At 33.8% G+C, this 25,213-nt stretch overlaps 1 protein-coding gene across 22 annotated transcripts in view; it reads left to right on the forward strand.

Annotated features, from left to right (window-relative positions):
• The window catches only part of RFX3 (regulatory factor X3), a 275,282-nt gene that overhangs the window by 59,315 nt on the left and 190,754 nt on the right, over positions 1–25,213 (forward strand). Inside the window, exon 2 of one of the 22 annotated variants that reach the window (XM_054688851.1) lies at positions 8,127–8,202. The exons of 20 other annotated variants lie outside the window; for them this stretch is intronic. The gene's annotated coding sequence lies outside the window, so the exon portion shown is untranslated. Of the gene's footprint in view, positions 1–8,126; positions 8,203–21,094; positions 21,260–25,213 lie in introns of those variants that run through there. One more of the 22 variants, XM_037491514.2, reaches the window with a different exon arrangement.

A 25,213-nucleotide genomic window follows, 5' to 3' on the forward strand; every position in this document is an offset into this window, starting at 1 on the left:
AATATTAAAATTTTAACTTTACCACAAGGTTTAAAAATATTTGCTATGTATATTTTGCAACCTAGCTTAGACTGTAAGTCCCCTGAGGAGAAACTTTGTTCTGGAAATCATCTAGCATGTCATTGCATGTTATACATGTTGTACAACATCTATTAGATTGATATTTCAATCATATAAGGTTTGAAAACCTTATATGAAGTGTAATTTCATAAGATATTAATATATCCTTTTTCATTTTCCCACATGACAATTATGAAATTGCAGTGTGTAAGCTGTGTAAGCTTACTAAATGCTTATTTTGCAATAAATACCACCTACATAATGACATGAGATGTAAGAATCTGTAGCTACTTCTCATTGAATGCATTGTTGATACTTTGTGTGATTATATTTTATGAAGTATCTTGCCCCATGAGTTACATTCACATTTGTTTACTGTATGGAGTGACATAAAAAGCCAAATAACGGATTATTACTCTGTTAAAGGGAGTAGTGGGACTACTACCATAATATATATTTTAAATGAGTATTAATAAAAGAAAGAAAATAAGAAATAGTAAATCTCAGGAAGGAATGCCGTAGCTCACTGGGAAATGTCAGATTTTGTAGATTATGATAGCCTGTTATTTTACAAGAAAAATTTTTCTGTGGGAATATTAAATCCACTTAAGTAGGGCCCAGTAGAGTCATTGAAAGTCACTTGTAGTTCTCTATATTTTGTACATATAGCACAAATATGTTGCTTGCTAGGAAATCTGTTAAGTGACCATCCAAGTATCTTTTCTCACTGTAGAAATAGAGTGTATATATACTTGGAAATGGCAAGGAAAGTGTGAAAAATGCGAGTAGTGTTTGGAGCTTTTTTTTTTTTTTTTTGGGTAGTGGACTTCTATAGCTTATAACCAACAGCTATCATGTCTTGATTGTGTTTAGTGATATAACATAGTGTTTGACGACTTTTTAAACCCATAATATTTTCCCAAAGTCTGGAAGGATGAAAAATAAAGGCATTAACTCTGAAATTCTGTGAAATCCCTTCTCAGTTAAGGTATACAAAGAATGAGGTCAAAAAGTGACATGAATCAGGTTTACAACTTGAGTTTATTAGTTTCAAGTTCAACATTAAGAAAAGATTTTGAGCATTAAAGGAATTTTTTTTAAATGTCTCTTTTTTGAGGATTACATAATATAAAGGAGTGCTGGGCAAATACAGGGTAATAATTGTTTTATCAAACAGGACTTTTTCCTTAACAATTACATTAAATTCTATTTAACATTGTTACTTACATTATTTAGTTTCTTGCATGGGTATATTGATGTGCAACAGTATTTGTTTATTTGAAACCACTTAGTTTTTAGCATAAATTCCTGAGATACAGATTTAATTTGTGTCTCATTATAAGAAAATTTGGCATTTAGTATTATTTGATTTTCAGAGCCCAGAATAGATTTTCTAAGTGCCTGACATATAATTTTAGATTTTTCGCAATCTCTCCCTTACATTGTTCAATTTGTCACAGGCCCTGATACAAACATAGTTAATATGTTTCATTTGTTTCAAAGTTGGATTTTAAGCCAAGAAATGATAGAAGGCAAGAAGAAGATCTAAAACCAGTTCCTTGGAACTTGCTATGAAGTTTTCTTCCTATAATGTCACTACATATTATTTTTTTTTCTTGATTATAAATGCAGCACTTGTTAAGAGGACTCAGAGAACATGAATTACCTTCTTTCAATAATAATATTTTAAAGATACAATTGCCTGAGAGTCATAATTGGAAGAATATCTTTTTTTAAAAAAGATTTATTTATGCATACAAGAACTGGGGTATAGACCAGAGTGGGGGAGGTGAGATGATTCATCAAAGACAGAATGGGGAACAGAACAGGTGGATTGACTGAAACACACTACTGAGGGGAGCAGCGGGTGAACCAGGAGAGGTCTGCTGCACCACGTGGGTCACCTCCCAAGCTGGGGATTGCACTGGTGCTGCAGTGGCTGTGGACAGCTTCGCAGTGCTGCATCTTATCCCCTTGCACCACCAGGGAGACCCCAGAATACCTTTTTTAAAATTCCACCTTCTATTGAATACAATTTAATATGAGTAGGATGGGTAAGAAAATAGTAGGATGAGATAGTGGGGAACTACTTAGGGGATGAGAGGATATTTAATGAGAAGATTCAGAGGGAAAAGTATCCCTGTAAAATTACTTAAACACAGGCCATAAATGGAAAAATAAGCATCTGACCTCCATAAGCCTGTCCATGGAAATGTAAGATTGTATGGAGAATATTATTAACCATGTTGTATATTATTTACACATAGCATTTAAAATTTTTAAAATGTGTTTTGATATTGTTTGCTTTTTAGTTAGCTGTCTATTTCTAAATGAAAAAAAGAGTATCTCCATGATAGAGGAATACCTAGCATGGGTGCCAATTTTGTGTTTTAAAAAGTTCTTTATTCTCAAAATTTAATCAGTACGATCTTGTCCTGGAACTTCCCAGGTGTGTCTTCCACTTTTCACATATGTGATTGGAGTAGAAATCATTTCTGTTTATTTGAATGAGAGCCCTTTGGTAAAATTCCTTTGATTCTAAGATAACTAGATGAAATGCATTGCATAAATCATGTCACAGCAAACAGTTGTCACCTGGCACTAGAGCTTGATAAAATTTAAAAATGTTGGCATTTTGCCTGTAATGTTCAGTTACAGTTGTATAGAAAGTCTGTTAGTACACATGAGGCAGTTTGGCTAATGCACGATTCTTCTCTCAGTGATAGGGCTTTTTATGAGTTTATTACGACGATCCCTACTCTGGACTCCCAGAAGGTACTTAGCAAGGCTTTGTTTTAATTTCTCATTGCTTACAGAACAAACCTTACAGAACAACCCTTTAATTTCTCCTTGCTTATAGAACAAACCTTTAGTTAATGGTTCTGCAGTAGAGGCATGTTTTCAGTGAAATTCCCAGAAAATAATCAAGTTTGGGCTGCTTTTACTTGCAGCTATTAACTCCATGTCAAACCTTGCTTTTACTTTTTTTTCTATTACCACATATTCTACATCCATCTTTACTTTACAGTTAGGTCTAATACCAAGCCTTTTCTCAGAATATGTATCTGAGCATAAAAGAGAAATGAACCCACCCATGCATTTCGATTCCAGAAGATATTATAGCTGTAAGACTATATACTTCACGTTGAGCCAAACTTTCTTCCTAAAAACTGTGTTAAAGGCATTCTGTGATAGCTGTAAGTTTTTTGTTGTTGTTATTTTGTTTTGTTTTTACATCTTTGGATGTCATACAGATATATATCAACTTAAAAAAAAAATTCCTGTTCCCATTTTCCACCCCCATTACCTTCCCTCTCTATAGGTAACTATTCTCATATTTTTTTCCCTGAATCCTTTTGTGTGCTCCCCTGTAAGACATGTTGATTTATTTTGTTTGCACCTAAGTATTGGATGTGTATTTTAATTTTGTTTTGCTGCATTTATGCTCTAAACATTAGTTTGTTTTCAAGACTGTTTTAAAGATCTGTCTTTGTTATGTAAAAACCTTGGTGTTTTCTAACTTCTGCATAGTACTGAATAGAGAGCATTTAATTCATTTTATTTGTCTTATGTGTTGCACACCTAGATTACAAGGCATTTTTATCACCAACTCCATGTTTTCATGCTACCTCTTTGTATTCTAAGCAACTTAAATTCCCACTACCTATAGATATTAATCATTCTTGTATGAAACATTGTGCTTTTTCTATTTGCCATTCCTTTGCATACATTTCCAATCTTCTCATGACTATTTCCTCATTTCTTAAGACTACTCAGATATATTTTCCTTGAGGAAGACTTCAGTGGTTATTCATACTTGATCTAGTAGCTCTGCACTCAACTTATAGAGCACTTTTACCTTGGCAATATATAAGACAATATAGAAGACTATTTTTCTACCTTTGAACTACTTGAAACCAGGGAGCAGATCTTTGTATCTTTTGTGATAGATTGGTGAATAACATATATTTGCCATGCAATAATAATTAATGGAATCAATTAAATGTGTGTAGGTGTTTTAAAGTGAAATACCGACTTTATATAAGCACGAGTGATTATTGTAAATAACGAAAGGGTGGAGCACAAATACAAAAGTAGCATAAAAGAGTATAATACAGGAGGCTAAAATGAACTGACTTTTATAAAGATACCAAGGATCAAAGCACGTTATGGTCAGATCATGAAGGAAAACAAGAAAAATAACATAGCTTGGGGCAGATAGTGTAACACTAAATGTTGGAGTGAAGTCAAAGCTATAAAATACCTGGGTTAGTTTCAATTTCTCTGTTAATAGAAATGAAACTCAAATTCAGTAAAGCAGACTAATGATGGTAGATAAGGAATTAAAGTCCAAGGAAGGTTAGGCAGTGATGAGAAAGTACTTCACGGCTAAATTGGTGATGGGAATTTTGTGGGGACCATACCTGAGTGGAGAAAGTATGCATTGTACAAAAAATGAACAATGATGTAAAAAATATATGTTTTAAAAAAGAAAGTAGGAAGGGAAAAACCCACAAGATAGACTAGATGCCAAGTTCCAATGCCAGTGCACATTACCCTGTAGTCAATAAGGAAATTAATAAAATTGTTTAAATGAAAAAAACAAAAGAAACCACTTTGATGCTCTCAACTAGTTAACACCCTACGATTAAGTGACTTGTAGATATGAGTGGATTAGTGATCTTTTAGCAATTATGGTCAGTACCAAAGTCCCAAAAGACAAGATATCCTTCAAATGCAGTTTTCATTTTCAAAAAAAGATGTGTGAAAGTAAAATTCTGTAACTTAAATAAGATTAATTGGTTTCATGTCTATCCTTGGGACAATTCTTTAATTGATTATTAGACAAATGGTTTTGTAAAGACTTACCTAGAAAAGAAGCTTTCCTCTAGAGACCCTAAGGGTTCACTAGGAAGGTGGTATCATGTTAGACTTCCATAATTTTGTTTAACATGTAAAGTAAGTTGATTTTGCCAAGGCTGTGGACAGGGTGTCTCATATTTTGAAATAGATGGTTAAATTAGGGGCTGTTTTATAAGTAAATGTAGATTCATAACTGGTTGAAAAAACTTAAATGGATTGGTGTCAGCTTGGAGAGAGGTATTTCTAGTGATATGACATGCATGGTGCTTTCTTTCATTCTGCCTTATTAATCATTTTTATCACTGACTTGGATGAAACAGGCCCATCACATTTGCATGTCACATAAAGCTGGTAGCAAAAAGTAATAGTTTGGATGAGGGAATGAGGATTGAAAAAAAGCTTAGTCATCTGAAATGGTTGGCTGAAACTAAAATGGCATATAATGGGGATTTATATAAAATTGTGCATGTTGATTTGTCAAATTATCGCCTAGTCAGGAATCAAGTAGATATGTTTTAAGAGCAATTCATATAAAGAAGACCTGGGAATTTATGATATAACTGTCACTGCTATGTCCCATGTGTAGGCTGTTTGAAGTGCAGTGTTTGGAACAGAGAAGGTATAATTTCTCTGCACTGGTGAAAAAAATGCCATTGTATTCACTTATAGCTTCCAGATTTTAAGAGATGTCTGTGAACTTTTTCATAAAAAGTCTATACTTAAAGAATGAGAGTGACTTCATTATTAAGTCTTAACTTTTGTCCATGTGAGGAATCATTAGAGTAAAAGCTATCTTTATTTTTAAATATTTAAAGACTGAGTGTAGAATTAACCTCATTCTATATATGTTTAGCTTTTTAAAGGAAGCTATCAAGTATTTACTGTAGGGCTGGAAATTGTGCTTAGGCATTGGAGATATAATTGTGACTAAAAGCAGGAAAAAATGACCTTATCTTTACCCTTTGTGGCACTGACAGTTTGTTGGAAAAGTCAGACATTAACCAAGTAATTGCATGAGTATATGTAAATTGCATCAGTGATAACTGCAATAAAGTAGATGTACATGACTCCCTGAGAGTTTTTAATATAGTAGGGACATTTGATTTGGTGAGGATGGGAAGGAAAGGCTTGTTTGAGGAAGTAATACTTCAGGTGAGAAAGAGTGTCAGTTAACTAGGTGCAAAAGGGATGAGTGTGCCTGATGGTGGTTATAAGGGACAGATAGCCTCTTTGGTATACAGAGAATACACTACACACATGAAATGGCTGTTGGAAGGGGTCCGGCCCCTCAGGTGTAGATATCCGTAAGGTTTTGGTAAGACGTTTATTCTCTGTCTAGGAACAATGAAAACATTTCATGATTCTATATAGAAGACACTGATTTAAATTTAAGATGTTTGCTGTTGTGGGGAGTTGACTGGAGTGAGGCCAGTGAGGATATGATAAAACCACCTGAGGAAGAATTGCAGTCATGTGGACAAGTAGGCATTATGCTGCAAGAAAGGGGACCTCTGAGAAAACGAAATTCACTGTGAGGGTCAGATGGGAGTGGACAGACCACTGTATTTAAGAGCATGAGACTTGGGGATGAATCTAGTTTTTGCCATTTACTAATTTGGTAGCCTTCTGCAAATTGCATTATTTTTCTCTCCCTGATTTAACTATACAACACTTGGCTTTCAGGTTTGGTCAGTTTTAGATGATTTGATATACACATGAATGACTTATACATTATATGAATTTATATGTGATTATGTACATATAATATGAATTTATATGTGATTATGTACATATAAATTCATTACATTATATAATTCGTTACATTAAAAGTTATATAAATTATATATATAGTATAAAGTGGAAAGTTATATAAAAGGGAAGATTTGAGGAAAAAAGTTAACAGTGATCATTAAGTCTCGTAATGGCATGAAATTTCTTCAATGGTTTATTGTTCTAACAATTTGTAATAGATGGTTCTTTAAGATACTTACTGTAATTTCAGATTCTCATTCCTCTTCCTAGTTTGGAACATTGGATAATAGGGAAAGTCACTAACTGGGAGAGTGGCTTCATCTTTTATACTTTCTAGTGGTAATCTAGTTGTTACATACAGTTTTAACTCAGTAACTCAGTTTTAACTGAGTACCTCAGATATGTATCTGAGTTAAAACTGTATATATATATATATATATATATATATATATATGTATATTCAGTCAGGAATAATAATTGCTGTAAACCAATTGCATTTGAAGGTTGTTAAAACTTGGAAGTTGTTTCTGGATCCATGACTGAGTAAGATATATCTGAGTAAGAAATCAGTTCTTTCCACAGACTTCCATTTATACTGATAATGACAGTAATAGATGGAGTCGGCACTATACTTAGGACCTTACATATATTTTTATTTAATCTTTCTAACAACCCTCTCAAGTGTAGGTATTGTTTGTCAGTTTTACAGATGAGGAAAATGGGGTTTAGTGAGGTTAAATAACTAGGGCCTCAGTTATATCACAAAAGTCACTTTTAATTGCAAGATTATGTTATTTTGAAACAGCTGATTTGGTACAAAAGATGTTGATTGAGTCATTTTAGGCTAACCTGGAGCCATACTTCTTGCTCCTTGCTGTGGCAATATATTAAAAGCAAATAACACACAACAGATATTAAGGTTGAAATAAACTTGTAGTAATCCTTGAATAATAATGGATTTCTTGTTGTTACTTTTGTAAAGTTTTTAAATAGCTAATATATACACATAGTAAAAATAATTCAGATAGCCCAAGAATATATACTATGCAAATCATGTCTCCCTCCTACTCCAGTCTCCCTTCCCACATAGAGGCAACCACTGTTTTTAATTCTGGTTGTTCTTCTAGAGAGATAGTTAACATGAACTGAATTTTAAGAAATGACATTTGAGCATCAAATCTAGCCAACTAGAAACAGCCAAGTCTGGTATCAGATTAGCATCTGAGTAGGCTAATCCAGAAAGGACTGGAGTTGAATGTAGGTGATGCTCAGTGATGAGAATGCAGAACAGCATCACATTAGTCCCCTCCCCAAAGGGGGTAACAGAAACTCTCTAGGCAGTCTTGCCCCATTTTACAAATGGGGAAATTGGTTTCTTGGTTTCATGGATAGAGGCATATAGAACAGAATTCAAATGCAGGCCTACCTCTCATCTTTCCTTACAACTGCAGTGCAAGTGATCTCTGGATTTGTGTGTTGTGAAGAATTTTACAATTGAAGTGGATTAAAGTTGAATAGTTTCTACAGGTAAGCTATGTAGCAATATACATGCATATGTCTTTTTAACCTTTAAAATACATTGTTTATTTTAGAATAGATTCAGATTTTTAGAAGGCTTATGAAGAGTATTCCCCATATATCTCACACCCAGTTTCCCTATTATTAACCACTGTTTCACCATTATAAAATTATTCTTTGTTTCCCTTTTCCAGACTACTTTTTGGAAAGAGGCCATTATGGTCTGCCCACACTTAAGGAGTAAGGAGTTAGGTTCTACTTCCTTAAGTTTGGAGTATTTTCCTAAAATATTTGATATACTTCTCCATGAGGGATTTGTTTATCCTCTCCCATTTATTTATTTCATTAATCAATCATTTGTTTATATAAGTATGGACTCATGGATATTTATTTTTACTTTGGGTTTTATAATCCATTATTATTGCTCAAGTTGTTTCAGCTTTTACTACTAGGAATGTTTTAATTGACTCCTGTGTCTCTAATATACTTTCATTTTTGTATTTATTTTTTCTTTCTGTGCACTTCCTTGCTTTCTTGAACTACTGGATGCATTAAACTCACATTTATATTTTCTGATTCACTTATAGAATCAGTATTTTCTCCAAGAATCCTGCTTCCTATTACTATAAAATGGTACTGGAAACAAAGATCTGAGTTCCAGATATAATACCAGCTCTCTAAAAAACCAAATATTGAATAAAAAAAGTTTTAGTTATTGTTTCAGGTAGTACTGAATTAGGTCAATTCAATAATTTGTTAATATTTCTGGATTATAAAATTTATTTGAGTGAATTGAATCGTATTGTTCCCAATAATCTTTAAGGTAAAATTTTAAGAAACATTATAGCTCTTTTCTGTTATTTTTAAAGATAATCTGTCCTCTATGGTACTTTACTTGATTTTTTTTTGTGTGTGTTTTTGATTAGAACCTGAGGTAAAACTTCAAAACATGGTAATTTGAAACAGGTTAGGATTAACTGTGGGATATTGGAAAGACTTTCTACTCCATTAGGGAAATTAACAAGCATGGGGTGTATGCGAGACATGTAATTCATATTTATGTAAAGATAGTTCTTTTGCATCACTAAGCACTTTAAATTTTTGTAGCCATGTTAAGGGAATGCGAAAAAAATATTAAAAAAGAAAAAAAAATCATTGAGCTTAATTAAGATATCTGGATAGTGATCTTAAGTGATTTATGTCATTCCAGAGGAATATTTCCTATTACAGATCTGGTCTAACTCTAGAATTGAGTTTTTTTTTTTCAATCTGAGATATTTGCAGAAGATCAGACAACTTTTTGGGGGAGGTGATTTTAAGTGATTTGCGTGTGTTTATGTGAAATCTTAGTAATACCAACAAACATTTCTTCAGAGCTTATTTATTATTTTTTGTCCTGCCTTGCTAAGTATTCCCTTTTACTTTTCAGTGTCTACCATTTTAATAAACAAGTTGGATTTTTATAGCTCATCAAGCAACCAGGTCAGGAGAATCACAGAATCTGATAGATGAATGCATAAAATATGTTGATTGTGAAAAAGATAATTTTCTAAGAATTAACCAACTGTTGTTTTTTGCTTTTTTTTTTTTCCCTGTGGTAGTTTTTTTCCCCTGTGGAAATAGTCATTGTAGTTGTCCCAATCTATTATATTTTAATTTTATGTCTCTTAGTTTAACTATAAAGAATAGTCTTGTAAATCAATATAAATAGAAAGGTGTCATATTTAACTGATAGTGTCTAATTGCAACTAGTATGAAGCATAAGACTAATAAGGAAAGGAGCCAGGCAGGTAAAAATTGAAGCAAAAGTAAATGAAATGGTCTCAACTGAATGAGCAAATGTGACTCAGTGCACAGAAAAACTGAGGCAGCTTTATCCAAAGATCCCTAGAATGAAAATAGCTGGAAAATCTCAAGAGGGATGTAGCTGAGTGTAGAGGTGGGAAAATAATAAAAGGTTTTGGATAAGGGGTGCTGGTGAATTCTGAGCCTGCCAGTTCTTGCCAGAGAGGGTGTGAGAATATGAGTCTTTTCTTTTGTGTTCAATTGGAAGTGTCAAAGCCCACTTGAAGAGTCCAGAAACACGGACTTGGAAGTCAATGAAGGGAAACTTAAGTCTACTATGTCCTTGGTGTGGTATAGGGGTTATTATTTCATTTAATTCTTACACCAATACTTTCATGTATTATGTCACTTAATTCTTATATTAACTCTTTGAGGGGAAGGTATTGTTAGTTCTACACTTTTACAGATGAAGGAAATTGGGCACAGAGGGGCTTGTGAATGTGCTGCAAACCACACAACAGCTAATTGGAGGTAAATTCAGACCTGCATTTAGAAATTGAATTTTTACTCTCAAGACAATTTGGGGAATCAAGGTAGATAGGCAAGACCAGTTTGATGTAGCATTATATATAAACTCTTGGGGCCTTGAGCAATCACCAGTACTGTTTTTGAGTTTCTGGATAAAGCTGGTTAAAAGAAGCTTTGGAAACAGCCCAAATGCCCAAAAATAGATGACTGGATCAAGAAGATGTGGTACATATATACCATGGAATATTACTCAGCATTCAAAAAAGATAAACACATGCAATTTGCAGCAACATGGATGGCACTGGAAGGGATCATGCTCTGTGAAATAAGCCAAAAAGAAAAAGAAAAATACCGGATGGTCTCACTCATAGCAGGAATCTAGAAAACTTAAATAAGGGACCAGGAAAATGAATAACTATAAGAAAGTGAAAATCAAAATCAACAAAAAACTATGAACCAGAGACACTTTTTGGGCGTGGGGGGCGGGAGGGGAGGGATTGGGGTCAGAATGGGGGGGATGCAATTGTATGGGGAATATAAAAATAAAATTTATTATAAAAAAAAAGAAGAGTTAAAATAGTAGCTAATATAGCTAGATAGTTTAGAGCAATTAAAAAAAGGAGGTTGTTGTAGGCTCAAGTGTTGGGAGGGCCTCATAGTGGACTGAGGACTCATGGAGATAGCTGACTCAGTAGATGAGCTTGGAGATTGGCTGAAAGGTGAAGAAGATACTTGGCTTTTTTAATTATCACTCCACATTCATTTCTAATTTGTCAGGAATCCTACAGACTTAAGCGAGTGATTTTTGACTCCCCTTTTTTAGGGAGGATACATTTTAGGGGTGAATTTTAGATTCTGGCAAAGTGATTGTTAGTATGTTAGTCCATTTGTGAATGGAAAGGAGAATAAGGAGAATAACTGAATTGTAAGGATGTCATACTTTTTAAATGGTGTGTTTATGTTTACAGAGTAAATCTTAAGAGCAAATTAATTATATGTCTGTAGTTCTTGAAGTTAAGTAGGCTAAGTATGGGGAGGGGCATGCATGATTTAATCTTGCTTTATTGCTGGCCAAGTCTCTAGGCTGGCCATTTTTTTCCTTTTAATAAAAATGCTTGTGGTTCCTTGTCTTCCCATTAGCTCATAGTTGAGAGCGCTGTTAAGTTGTCTGTGAGACGGAGTGTATTAGGCTTGCCTGATTAAAATTGTTCATGAGAGATCAAGCAGACAAGGGACTTTTAGCATAATTAAAAAAAAAAAAAAAAGCACTGCTAGCGCTAGCCTTTAAGATGAGATTTCAGAGATTTTTCATTTTATATCTACCTGTAGGGAAGTGTGTTTATGTAATTAGAGTCCAGTTTTCTCATGAAGCCTTCTTACTTAATTCACACATGGTGCCCTTTCCTTTTATGGAATATCATCTTCTCATGCAGGAGACAAAAAATAGAGAGATGAGCCAGAACTTGAGTGAGCTGAAAGATTTCCCTTGCATGATCACAGTGTGATAAGTTAAACAGCTATCTCCTTATGTCAACCGATTTATTTTTTAAAAGGCATAGTAGGAACTAAGTTGAAGATAGTTAAGGGAAAAATAAAAACAAATTACATATCCTATGTTCACAGACAAAACTGAGAAAAATCACACCACTTTTGGAAAATAGTTTCCTTGGGTTTAATGGGTCTTAGTGCAAAATTTTTTCATCTTTTACCTTTTTTTATTTTGCATCCCCAAGCTTTCCATTGCTGGGCTCTAAAGTCATTCAGTTATTAGCCCCATTTTACTATGTTTCAAAAAGGAAAAAAAAAAATGATTGTACTAAATGTGGTTTAAAATGTCTTCTTTTGTCCTTTTAAAGCAAAGTCCGCTGCTATATACTGTTTAAGTACTTAATAAAACTCTTCAGTTTGTTTTCTATGTGTTTTTAAAAATACACTTTAGTTCTTCTTCAGAAAGGAACCCTTTTGAGCATATATCAAAATGTTATTCTATAATGAGGCAGCGCTTTAAAAGAAAATTAACAAGGTGTGAACTAACGGCTCTGAACATGTGAACATTTCGTTAAGGAAAGCATTTTCTTCATTCAATATGTAATGCTTTGTTTTCACCCAGAAGATTGCTTTAGAACATTTCTCATGTAATTAAAATAATTTTTCCATTAGCTTAGAGTGGTTCTCAAGCTTCTTGACTTTTTCTTTAAGTTCTATGTTATTTTGCATTTTTTAAAAGACTGGAATATCATCTTTTCAACTGATTTAACATAAATCAACAGTGTCTAAGTTATTTCTGCAGCTAAAAAGCCCTCAAACCTAAATGTATCATAAATTACCCTGGTTAAAAATAATACTGATTTTGGAAACCTAATCAAATACATACATTGATGAAGTATAAAAATGTTTTATTTTAAAAATATTTTTTTACTTCTTTCATTGAAGAGACACTGCATTATAACATTATGTAAGTTTCATGTCTTCATCATTGATCAACATGTGTATTAACATTAAGTTTACTGCTGAAAGTCCAAATTTAACTTTATAAAGAATTGAGGATAAAGGAAGCCTGAAATGTTCAACGGTAGGAATTTTATGATTTCTCATATTATCTTCAGGAAGAGAGCACTAAACAAGGTTATATCTTGAAATGGTAAAAATCTGTTAATAGTTTTGTTTGTGGGAGGAGGTCACAAAAAGGTTATTCCTCCGGCTTTCTTCTTCTTGACAAGTAATCAGAATAGTTCATAGATCTTCCTGATTTAGAGCCATTTTATAATATTAAGAATTAATTTTTCTATCAAATTATATATCACTCCTATTTTTGATTAAGTAAACTTTCAATAGTATTGTATAATCAAGTAGGCTACATAATGATGGTTTTTCAATTAAGACATAATTTAGGATGAAATCATATAGAATTAACAAGGTGCAGTATACGTTAAAATTGTGGCAACTAGTATATCTCTGTCACAGGCAGTATGGTTTCTTTTATATATCAAAAAGAAGAAAACCCCTGTTTTTTTTTGTTCTTGTTTAGTTTCAGACTCTGGTTAGTATATCCATTTAATTGCTTATTCATCCACCTGTCCATCATCCATCCATTCAGTCAGTAAACTCTGAACCTTTCCTATATAGCAGGCATTGGGTTTAGGTAGTGGTGATACAGAAATGAATAACTGTTTTTGAAGAGGTGATTATTTTGCATCAGATTCACAAGTAATTGTCAGTAGAGTGATGCACATGTAAAAGATGGTACATCTAATTTTTGCTGAAATACAGAGGAGACAATATTTAAACTGAGTCAGGAAGGATAAAAGTTCATTCACCATGCCAAAAAATAAGAGGAAAAGCTGTCAGAAGAGTGAGACCAGCAATACAAATACATTTTTAAAAGACCAGTTTTTTAGTGCATCTGGAATGCATGGGAGAAAATAATAGGAAATAATATAGGAAACATAGGCAGGATTCCTTGTAAGGGGTTATAAGTACTAAAGGAAAAGAAGCTGATTGAGTAAAATAAAAAATTTGTATTTTTGAAAAATAAGTTGGGCAGGATTACAGGACATATTTTGGAAAGGGGAAAAAAGACTGCAGGCAGTGATTATCAGATGGCCCCTATTTGTTCAGTGAACTAGAAGGCAGTCTTCTATTACTGGGTTTTAGAACTAGACAGGCTTGACTTCAGATCCTCCATCTGAAGAGCCCCTAACTTACCTCATCCTAAGATATTTCAACTGTAAATGGAGATGACAGCTATTTTGCACCATTACACAGTTCTTATATGTTCAAAATATTTTTAAATTTCTAGACCTATTATTATTAGGTATTGAAAATCTTAAGTGCTTAGAATTGATAGTAAATATTATCAATGTCCCTTTCTCTCAAGAAACATATAATTTGCTATATGTAAAAGCAAACAAGACAAATACACATCTTACTGTGTTCACCTTTGAAGCCTGCTTTATTTATTTATTTTTTTTAATTAATAAATTTTATTTTTATATTCCCCATACAATTGCAATCCCCCCATTCTGACCCCAATCCCTCCCCTCCCGCCCCCCACCCCCAAAAAGTGTCTCTGGTTCATAGTTTTTGTTGATTTTGATTTTCACTTTCTTATAGTTATTCATTTTCCTGGTCCCTTATTTAAGTTTTCTAGATCCCTGCTATGAGTGAGACCATCCAGTATTTTTCTTTTTCTTTTTGGCTTATTTCACTGAGCATGATCCCTTCCAGCGTCATCCATGTTGCTGCAAATTGCATGTGTTTATCTTTTTTGAATGCTGAGTAATATTCCATGGTATATATGTACCACATCTTCTTGATCCAGTCATCTATTTTTGGGCATTTGGGCTGTTTCCAAAGCTTAGCTATTGTAAACAGTGCTGCTATAAACATAGGGGTGCAGGTGTTCTTTGGAATTGATGTTTCTGTGTTCTTTGGGTAAATACCTAGGAGTGGAATTGCTGGATCCTGTGGAAGCTCTATGTTTAGTAGGTCCAGAAATCTCCACACAGCTCTCCATAGTGGTTGGACCAGTTTGCACTCCTACCAACAGTGCAGAAGAGTTCCTTTTTCTCCACAACCTCGCCAACATTTGTTGTTGCTAGTTTTTTTAATATGTGCCATTCTCACTGGTGTAAGATGGTATCTCATGGTAGTTTTGATTTGCATTTCCCTGATTGCAAGTGATGTTGAACATTTTTTCATATGCCTGTTGGCCATTTGCATTTCCTCTTCAGAGAAGTTTCTTTTTAGTTCCTCTGTCCATTTTTTGACTGGATTATTTTCTTTGTTGTTGTTGAGTCTCATCAGCTCTTTGCAGATTTTTGTGATCAGTCCTTTATCATTAGTGTTGGGTGCAAAAATGTTCTCCCAGTTGGTGGGGTTTCTCTTTGTTTTTGTTATTGTCTCTTTTGCTGTGCAGAAGCTCTTTAATTTGATGTAGTCCCAGCTGTTGATCTTTGCCTTCACTATCACTGCTTTGGGTGATGTGTCTGTAAAGATGTCTTTGATATGCAAATCACGTAGTGTTTCGCCTATATTTCCTTCTATGTATTTTATGGTTTCAGGTCTTATGTCTAGTTCTTTAATCCATTTTGAGTTGATTTTTGTATATGGTGTGAGGTAGTGGTCAAGCTTCATTCTTTTGCATGTAGCGACCCAGTTTTCCCAGCACCATTTATTGAACAAACTTTCTTTGCTCCAATGCATAGTCTTTGCTCCTTTGTCAAAGATTAGTTGACCATAAATCTGTGGGTTTATTTCTGGATTTTCTATTCGATTCCATTGGTCTGTATGTCTGTTCTTGTTCCAATACCATGCAGTTTTGATGATTGTGGCTTTGTAGTAGAGTTTGAAGTCTGGGAGTGTGATGCCTCCATTCCCTTCTTTTTTTTTCAGGAGAGCTTTGGCTATTCGGGGTTTTTGTGATTCCATATGAATTTCATCAATAATTGTTCTATTTCTTTGAAGAATGACATTGAAATTTTGATTGGAATAGCATTGAATCTGTATATTGCTTTTGGTAGGATGGCCATTTTAATAATGTTTATTCTCCCAATCCATGAGCAGGGGATGTCTTTCCATTTCTTTGTGTCTTCTTCTATTTCTTTTAACAGTGTTTTATAGTTTTCTTTGTATAGGTCCTTTACCTCTTTTGTTAGATTTATTCCCAAATATTTGATTTTTTTTGTTTCAATAAGAAAAGGGATGGTTTTTTTGATTTCTTCTTCTTCAGATTTATTGTTTGTATATAGGAAGGCTACTGACTTTTGCGTGTTGATTTTGTATCCTGCCACTTTACTGAACTGATTGATGAGTTGAATTAGTTTTTCTGTGGAGTTTTTGGGGTTCTCTATGTATATTATCATATCATCTGCAAAGAGTGATAGTTTGACTTCTTCTTTTCCTATTTGGATTCCTTGGATGTCTTTCTCTTGTCTTATTGCTCTGGCTAGGACTTCCAGTATTATATTGAAAAGCAGTGGTGAAAGTGGACATCCTTGTCTTGTTCCAGATCTTAATGGAATTGCTTTTAGCTTTTCACCATTGAGAATGATACTGGCTGTTGGCTTGTCATATATGGCCTTTATGATGTTGAGGTACGTTCCTTGTATCCCAAGAATTTCAAGGGCTTTTATCATGAATGGGTGTTGCACTTTGTCGAAAGCTTTCTCAGCATCTATTGATATTATCATATGGTTTTTATATTTCTTTTTGTTGATGTGTTGGATAACGTTGATTGATTTTCGGATGTTAAACCGTCCTTGTGTCCCTGGAATGAATCCTACTTGGTCATGGTGAATTACCTTATGGATACACTGTTGGATTCTGATAGCTAAAATTTTATTGAGGATTTTTGCATCAGTGTTCATTAGGGAGATTGGCCTATAGTTTTCTTTTTTTGTGTTGTCCTTGTTCGGTTTTGGTATTAGTGTAATGTTGGCTTCGTAGAACGTGTTAGGTATTATACCTTCCTTCTCAATTTTTTGGAAGAGTTTGTGAAGGATAGGTACCAATTCGTCTCTGAATGTTTGGTAGAATTCATTTGTAAATCCATCAGGTCCTGGGCTTTTGTTTTTGGGGAGGTTTTTGATTACCATTTCAATTTCGCTAATTGTAATTGGTCTGTTTAGGTGTTCTATTTCTTCTTTATCTAGCTTTGGGTGATTGTAGAGTTGTAGGAATTTGTCCATCTCCTCTAGATTGTTAAACTTGTTTCCATATAACTGTTCATAGTAGTTATTAATAATTCTTTTGATTTCTGCTGTGTCCGTTGTGATTTCTCCTCTTTCATTTATTATCCTATTTATTTGTGCTTTCTCCCTTTTTGCCCTTGTGAGCCTGGCAAGGGGTTTATCTATTTTATTTATTTTTTCGAAGAACCAGCTCTTGGTTTCATTGATCTTTTGGATTGTTTTTTTAGTTTCGATTTCATTTATTTCTGCTTTGGTTTTTATTATTTCTTTTCTTCTACTGGTTTTGGGGCTTTTTTGTTGTTCTTTTTCTAGATCTTTGAGTTTCGAGATTAGGTTGTTTCTTTGAGTTCTTTCTTGTTTCTTGATGTGAGCATCTATTGCTATATATTTTCCTCTTATTACTGCTTTTGCTGCATCCCATACATTTAGGAAATTGGTGTCCTCCTTGTCATTCAATTCAAAGAATTTTTTAATTTCTTCTTTTATCTCCTCGTTAGTCCAGTGGACTTCCAGTAGTGTGGGTTTCAATCTCCACGAGGTAGGAGAATACCTTGCCTTCTCTTTATGGTTTATTTCTAGTTTGATGCCTTCATGGTCAGAAAAGATGGTTGGTATGATTTCAATCTTGGTGTATCTGTTGATGTTTGTCTTGTGCCCCAGTATATGATCGATCCTAGAGAATGATCCGTGTGCGCTTGAGAAAAATGTATACTCAGATTTTTTTGGGTTTAGTGTTCTATATATGTCTGTTAAGCCTAAGCACTCTAGATCCTTATTTAGAGCTTTAGTGTCTTTACTTATTTTTTGTCTTGTTGATCTATCCATTGTTGATAGTGGTGTGTTGAAGTCTCCCACTACGTATGTGTTTTCTCTGATGTCTGTTTTCAGAGATGCCAATAGTTGTCTGATATATTTTGGTGCTCCTTCGTTTGGTGAATATATGTTAATGAGTGTTATTTCTTCTTGAATTATTATCCCCTTGATCATAATGTAATGACCACTGGGGTCTCTTTTTATCTTTTTAAGTTTGAAATCTGTTTTATCTGATATGAGTATAGCTGTTCCTGCCTTCTTTTTTGGTCCATTTGCTTGTAGAATTGTTTTCCATCCTTTAACTTTGAGTCTATTTTTATCTTCTGCAGCTAAATGTGTTTCCTGGAGACAGCAAAAGGTTGGGTTTTGTTTCTTAATCCAGCCTGCAATTCTGTGTCTTTTTATTGGAGAGTTTAGTCCATTTACATTTAGAGTTAGTATTGATATGTTAACATCTGTATTTGTCATTGTGTTTGTCTTTCCTTTGATTTTATTTATTTATTCTTTTAATAACTTTCTTTGGCCTTCTTTTGTTGTTATTCGTCCCTCTGAGGTTCTGGCTTTAGGACTCCTTGTAGTATTTTTTGGAGTGGGGGTTTAGTCGCAATAAAATTCCGGAGTTTCTGTTTGTCTGGGAAGGTCCATATTCTTTCATCAAAGAGGAAGGAGAGCTTTGCGGGATACAGTATTCTTGGTTGGCATCTGTTTTCTTGGAGTCTGTTCACTAAGTCCCTCCACTCTCTCCTTGCCCGTAGTGTTTCTTCAGAGAAGTCTGATGTCAGCCTGATTGGTTTTCCTTTGAATGTTATCTGTTTCTTCCCTCTTGTCAGCTTCATAATTTTTTCCTTGTCCTGGATTCTTGGGAGCTTTACTATTATGTGTCTTGCTGCATTTTTCCTTTCGTCGTGGAAGTTTGGTGTTCTTCTTGCTTCTTGTATATCAATTTTCAGATCCTTCTTAGCGTTTGGGAAGTTCTCTTCAATTATATCCATGAATATTTTCTCTGTTCCTACATCTCTCTCCTCTCCTTCTGGGATTCCTATAACTCTTATATTTCCTTTCCTCATGGAGTCAGATAGTTCCCGAAGTCTTTCTTCGGTCTTTTTCCTTCGTACTTCTCTGAAGCCTGCTTTATTGCTTTCCCTATGTTGAGATAACCCAATTGAAGATTGACAAACGTGCTCTATAACTTTGTGTATTGGCTCCCAAGTACTTTAAGCCATTCAAAATGTTTGTTATTGATGACTTTACCTTCTGATGACTATGATTATAGCATTTTTTTCTCAAGTAGAAACTGTTGTATTTTTCTGTCTAGTGCATTTGTTTGTTTGTTTGTTTGCTTTGCTTATTTATTTATTTATTGTTGAGGTAACATTGGTTTTACAACACTACATGATTCAGAGGTAAAGGTTCACATCTCTTTAGATGTATGTTATCCATCATCAAGGCATTGATAATACTTTACCATAGTCCATTAGGGCCTTTCCTTCTTTTCCCCCACTCAACCCTATCCCTCTAGTAGCCACAATACTGCAATATGATTTCTAAGGTTTGTTTGGTTTGTGTATGTTTCTTTGTTTTGTTTCTTTATATAGCACATGGAATGTAATCCACCAGTATTTGTATTTCTTCTTCTGATTTATTTCATTTGGTGTAATCCTTGCCATTATAATTGCATCCATGTTGTTGCAAAAGGCAAGGTTTCAACCTTTTTTTTTTTTTTTAAACAGTGGTGTGGTATTTCATTGTGTACATATACCATATAAACCATGGCTTCTTAATCTGATCATCTGTCCTTAAGTTGTTTCCATAATTATTGGCTATTGTAATTATTCCTATCTCAAGTGGAAATTCTAATACCTTACTTAACAGGTGATCAATTGAGTTTTTGCTTAAACTCTCTGTGATTGTAAGGTAAAGAAACTTTACCTTACACAGTTCTGTTTCATGTTTGCTTCAATTATCAAAATACTCTGACAAAATTCCTTTTAATTTCTAATCCCAGGGTACTCATTCTTGCCTGAAGTCAGACAGATCAAATTTAATCACTCTTTCACTTCCTATGCCATCAACTGTTTCCTAAAAGTCATCATTCCTTTTTCAGACTTCCCATTTCTTCCCTTCTGCTTATTTTGGTCTTAATTTGATCTTTTTTGATTTCTTAGGGTAGAAGCTGAGACCACTAGGTGAGGTCTTTCTTCTTTTCTGCTATAGATGTTTTGAATAATACATTTCCCTCTTAATTTCTGTATTAGTGGCATTTTAAGAAGGTATGTTCCTATTTTAATTCAGCTTAAAATACTTTCTAATGCACTTTTGGTTCCTTCTTAAACTCGTGTTTACTCAGTAGTGTCTTCATTAGTTCTAAAATATTTGGAAGTTTCCCAAAGATCTCTTACTGTTTTCTAAATTAAGTCATTGTGAGCAGAGAACATACTTTTGTATACCTTAGTTTCTATCAGGTCTGTTTCATACATTTTGAAGCTCAGTTATTAGGTGCTTAACCATTTAAATTTGTTATGTCTTCTTCATGAATTGGCCACTTTATTACAACAGAATTATCCTCTGGTAATAGTTCTATTCTAAAATCATTTTTTTTTAAATATTAGTTTAACCATGCTAGATTTCTCTTGACTATTGTTAGTGTGGTTTGGTTGTGTCCCCTTCTCCCCAGCCTTTTGCTTTTAAACTTCTTTTTTATCTATATTTAATGTATATTTCTGAAAGGTACCATATTGTGTCATGCTTTTTTAGGGGTCTGATAATATCAGCCTTTTCATTGGGCTGTTAGATCACTTACATTTTCTGTGATTGTTGATATGGTTTTAGTTCTGTCTTCTAACTCTTTGTTCTTGTTCTTTTGTTTATTTGTATACTTTTTTTTCATGCTTTCTGGACCCTTTAAGCATTCCATTTGTAATCCTGAATTAGTTTTAGTTTAAAGCTAAATGTAGACTTATTATGTCAGCTTTTGAACGCTTGAATATCTAATGTCTTATAAATGTTTTCAACTAGGAATTTGTAGGACTTACTTTGCTAACCCTAAAAAAAAAATGCTTGCTAATTTTGTATTTGCTGTAATATTTAGCTGTTAACATTGGTTAATTTTGTAGTTGCTATTGAATGACCTTACTTAAGATCAACTATTGACTTCTCTGCTCTTCCTATTCTCCTCTGTGAGGCGGTGACATATTTAGAACCTCAAGGTACTTACTCATGAGGACCATGGGAAGAACATCCTAGAGGAGGTAACTTGCATTCAAAGGTTTATTAGTATTTACTTGTCTTGATTCAGGATCTTTTCTTCCATTTTATTTAAAGAGAGAGTAAAAGGAAGAGAGGTAAATCATTATTTTGTTTCCATCAATCTGCCTATTTTTTCCAAATAAAAGAACTGGTAGAATATATTTTTTTTCCATAAAATTCAGAAACATTCATAGTCGATTTTTAATTATAGCCACTATATTATCCAAATTGAAGAGGGCATTCCAGGTTCTTGTAATTACTGTAAAGAATTGAGCGGCATGAAGAAGGGAGAAAGGAAAGATGTGGTTAGGCTTTAGTAGTGGTATGGTCATTTTCTTAGATCTGGAAACAGATAAAGCAGCATCTATTTATCTTTAATCCTTGGAAATGGCATAGTATGTGACCTATATGTGTGTTCCCAAGAGGCCTGTATCTGAAATACCCCCATATACATGGCCTAGACCTGAAGAAAAAGAATTTCTCCCAATTACTTCTTTCCTGAAGTTGCCTTGTTCCTAGAGCTTTCCTTGAAGTAGCTTTGTCATTAGAGGGTTTTGTTAGAGTGGCTTTAGTTATTAGAAAATATGTAAGTCAAGATATTTTTGCTCCTTTTGTATTCCATGTCTAGCTCTTAACATTTCAAAGAAGCAGAATGTGGTACATCCCTGTAAAATGTTTTCTGCCCTGTTTACTTCAGACAGCTGAGTGTCTACTGTGGTAAGGACTGATGATTTGTAAGCTGATGAATGGATGCCAAAAACTAAATGTCTCTTGAGTACAGTGGAGCCTATAGTCTAGTCTCCATGAATATTAGGGCAGTGTGCCAACTAGAGCTGGCTTAATTCTGCAAGCAGGAGCCCTTTGCAGAAGGATTCATGGTAATTAACCAATTCAAAGTGCAATATTTTCCTTTCATTAATTTGGCAGAAAACAACTAAATATCTACAGCAAGAATGTTTTTGACATTTTCATTTGCTGGTTGGAAAATAATGGATACTTTGAATTGTGCTATAAAAGAAAACTGCTAGGATTTTGTCATTTCCATTTTAACTTCCTAATAAAAATGTGGATTACTCAATTAGCAATTTTTTTACAAAAAATTAAGTATATGTAGTTGACTGTAGGAGTGACCAGATTGATTGTTTCTGGATTTTTTGTTTATTTGTTTTGAAATGATTGCTTTTAGGAGATTCTTAGGGACTTTATAGATTCAGACCCATTGCTTTTTATATCTCCTTCCCTGTATATTCGAGTAATGGAATTCTAATGGGTGTGATAGTTTCCTATCCCTCCTCCCTTCTCAAATTCACTTCTACTCCAAACATTGTATAGAATTTTTCTCTCCTATCCTGTTTCTTTTGGGTTAAATATTTGCTACATTAATAAGCCCATCCCAATAATTGTTAATTTTCTACTTTTCAAAAATATTGTGTGACCAGTCAGTTAGGATGAAACATTTTGACTAATTTTGGAAGGAGGGTGTATTGATGTGAAATTATTTGGAGGAATGAAAGAAGTATTTATATTTTAGGTAATGTTTTATACTTTTAAGTAAGTGTGTTTTAGGATATGTTAGTGTTATGTTAATTAACAACATTTATCCTTTCACTAAAAATAAAATGTTTAGTAACACCCGTACCTTTGAGTACTTGGCTGTGGTTATTTAAAACTTAATTATTCTTAAATTTAGTATTTTCCTCTCCTGAAATTTTGATACATTTTCTGTATACATTTCTGCCTTTATAAAGTCTTTATAAACTGGAGATGTTTAGTTAGAAAGATACTGTGCTATTTTTAATATGCTTGCGGTTTTAAGTATTAAACCCATTCTGATCTATCTAAAAACAGAAATGTGGATGGATATTGAGCTAACTCTTAAAATCACAAAGAACACCTTGCTCTCATGAAGTAGTAGAACTCGCCATCAGTAAACCATCAGGAATCAAAATAGTACCCTTTCCATTTTTATGTTAGCTTTTATCTATATGAGATTCACAGTGTAACTATAAACTTGCTATGAGATGTATAAGACCACATATAGTTGCCTACCACTACTTATTAGCTAGTCAATTAGAGTGATCAGCCTAGATAAAGACACCAGTTCTAAAAATCCCAAGAGAGAATGTGAACCAGATAAGGTTGGGTATCCACCTTTGATCTAATTTGCTACTGCTGAGTGAACAGCATCATGAAGTATAAACATGGCAGTTATGGCCCCTCTCAAATAAATGTCTTTTTACGTTAAGACCTGCATTAAAAAAATAAAACAACAAAGCAAATCCTTTATGAACAGTTACCAGTCCTTTCAATCCATAAATAGTTTTGAGCTTATATGAATCAGGAACTGTGCTAATTGGTAGAGATTCAGTGGGTAGTAAGGTAAATGCAGATCTTGACCATGAGAAGGTTAATTCTGGTAGGGGAAAGGGAATTTTTAAAAGTCAGTATATAGCCTTAAAACAGAGGAAAATAATTTGTAAAAATTCTATAATCATTAAAAATGGAAATGGGTGAGTAGGGAGCAAAGAAAAAGAGTTGGAAACAACTAAATAGTAGGGGATGAATTGTCAGTAACAGCCAACTGTTGAATTATCTACTTGGCCTAAGATTGATTTCATTCAATAACATGTACTAGAAAATCTACCACATTAAAAAGACTGCTAGATTTGGTAGACATAAATGCTAAGGTGAACATAACAATGGATGAGCCACATAAATGATGGCACCTTTATTGTTAAGGAAGACAATGACATTTTATTAAAAACTTAATCTTTATTTATTTACTTATTCTTTAAATATTTTTGAGTGCTTTATTATATGTAAAATATTGTTCTTGGCATCGAGGCTATGCATTAAATAATTAGGTATGTCTCCCCTTTTCATGGAGCTCATAAGAAACTTGTTATTCAAAAATAATGGTCCTTTGACTAGCATCATCATCAGTCAACTGGGAGATTATTACCAGATCTTCTGAATTAGAGTTTGCTTTAAGATTCTCATGTGATTAATATCACCATAAAATTGGTAAAGCATGATTTTAGGGTATGGACTGACAAACTGTGGCATGAACCAAATCCAGTTTGTAGCCTATTTTTGTAAAGAATGTTTTATTGGGACAGTTATGTCTATTTGCTTACAGATTGTCTATGGATTCTTTCATACTATAATGGCTTGCCTAAAAGAATTACTGCTTGGCCCTTTACAAAATAGGTGTGCTGTACCTTGCTCTAGCGTTTAAACAGATCACTTGGAATATACCACAAAGATTAAATTTTACTTATTTATTTATGGAATAAGTTGTATTTGAAATGTTTTTGGAAATCAGTTTTTTTTAAAGATTTATTTATTTATGCATTCAAGAACTGGGGTACAGGCCAGAGGTGTGGGGGGTGAAAGGATTCACCAGAGACAGAATGGGGAATAGAACAGGAAGACTGACCGAAACATACTGCTGAGGGGAGCAGGCGAGTTAGGAGAGGTCTGCTGCACCATGTGGGTAGCTCCCTGGCTGGAGGTCAAACTTGTGCTGCAGTGGCTGCGGATAGCTTCATAGGTTGCATCTTAACCCACCAGGAGGCCCCTGGAAAGTAGTTGTTTAACACAATCTAAACCTGTTATCCAGATGAAATATACGAAATCAGGGTATATAAGACACATTTAAGTATTCAAAAGAATGAGTCAGACGTTACTGATACAATACAAAAAATGGAGGACAGGTCTAGGAGCTAGCATGTTGGTGCTATTATGGTGAAATAGTAATAACGATAATATAAATATGTGTAGTTTTAAAAAGCATCAGAAGTGTTTCTGAGCAGTTATTCTTTTGATGCTCATGGTATTTTGGAGGCTGTCAGGACTTATATTTAGCTGTCTACCTTATTCATGAGAAAATTGAGACTAAAAAATATCAGGTGTTTTCTAATAATATACCTCTAGTTGAGCTAGAACTAAGATCT

The sequence above is a fragment of the Talpa occidentalis genome, unplaced genomic scaffold (assembly GCF_014898055.3).
Source record: "Talpa occidentalis isolate TD23 unplaced genomic scaffold, MPIMG_talOcc4v2.1 talOcc4.7, whole genome shotgun sequence".
Lineage (NCBI taxonomy): Eukaryota > Metazoa > Chordata > Mammalia > Eulipotyphla > Talpidae > Talpa > Talpa occidentalis.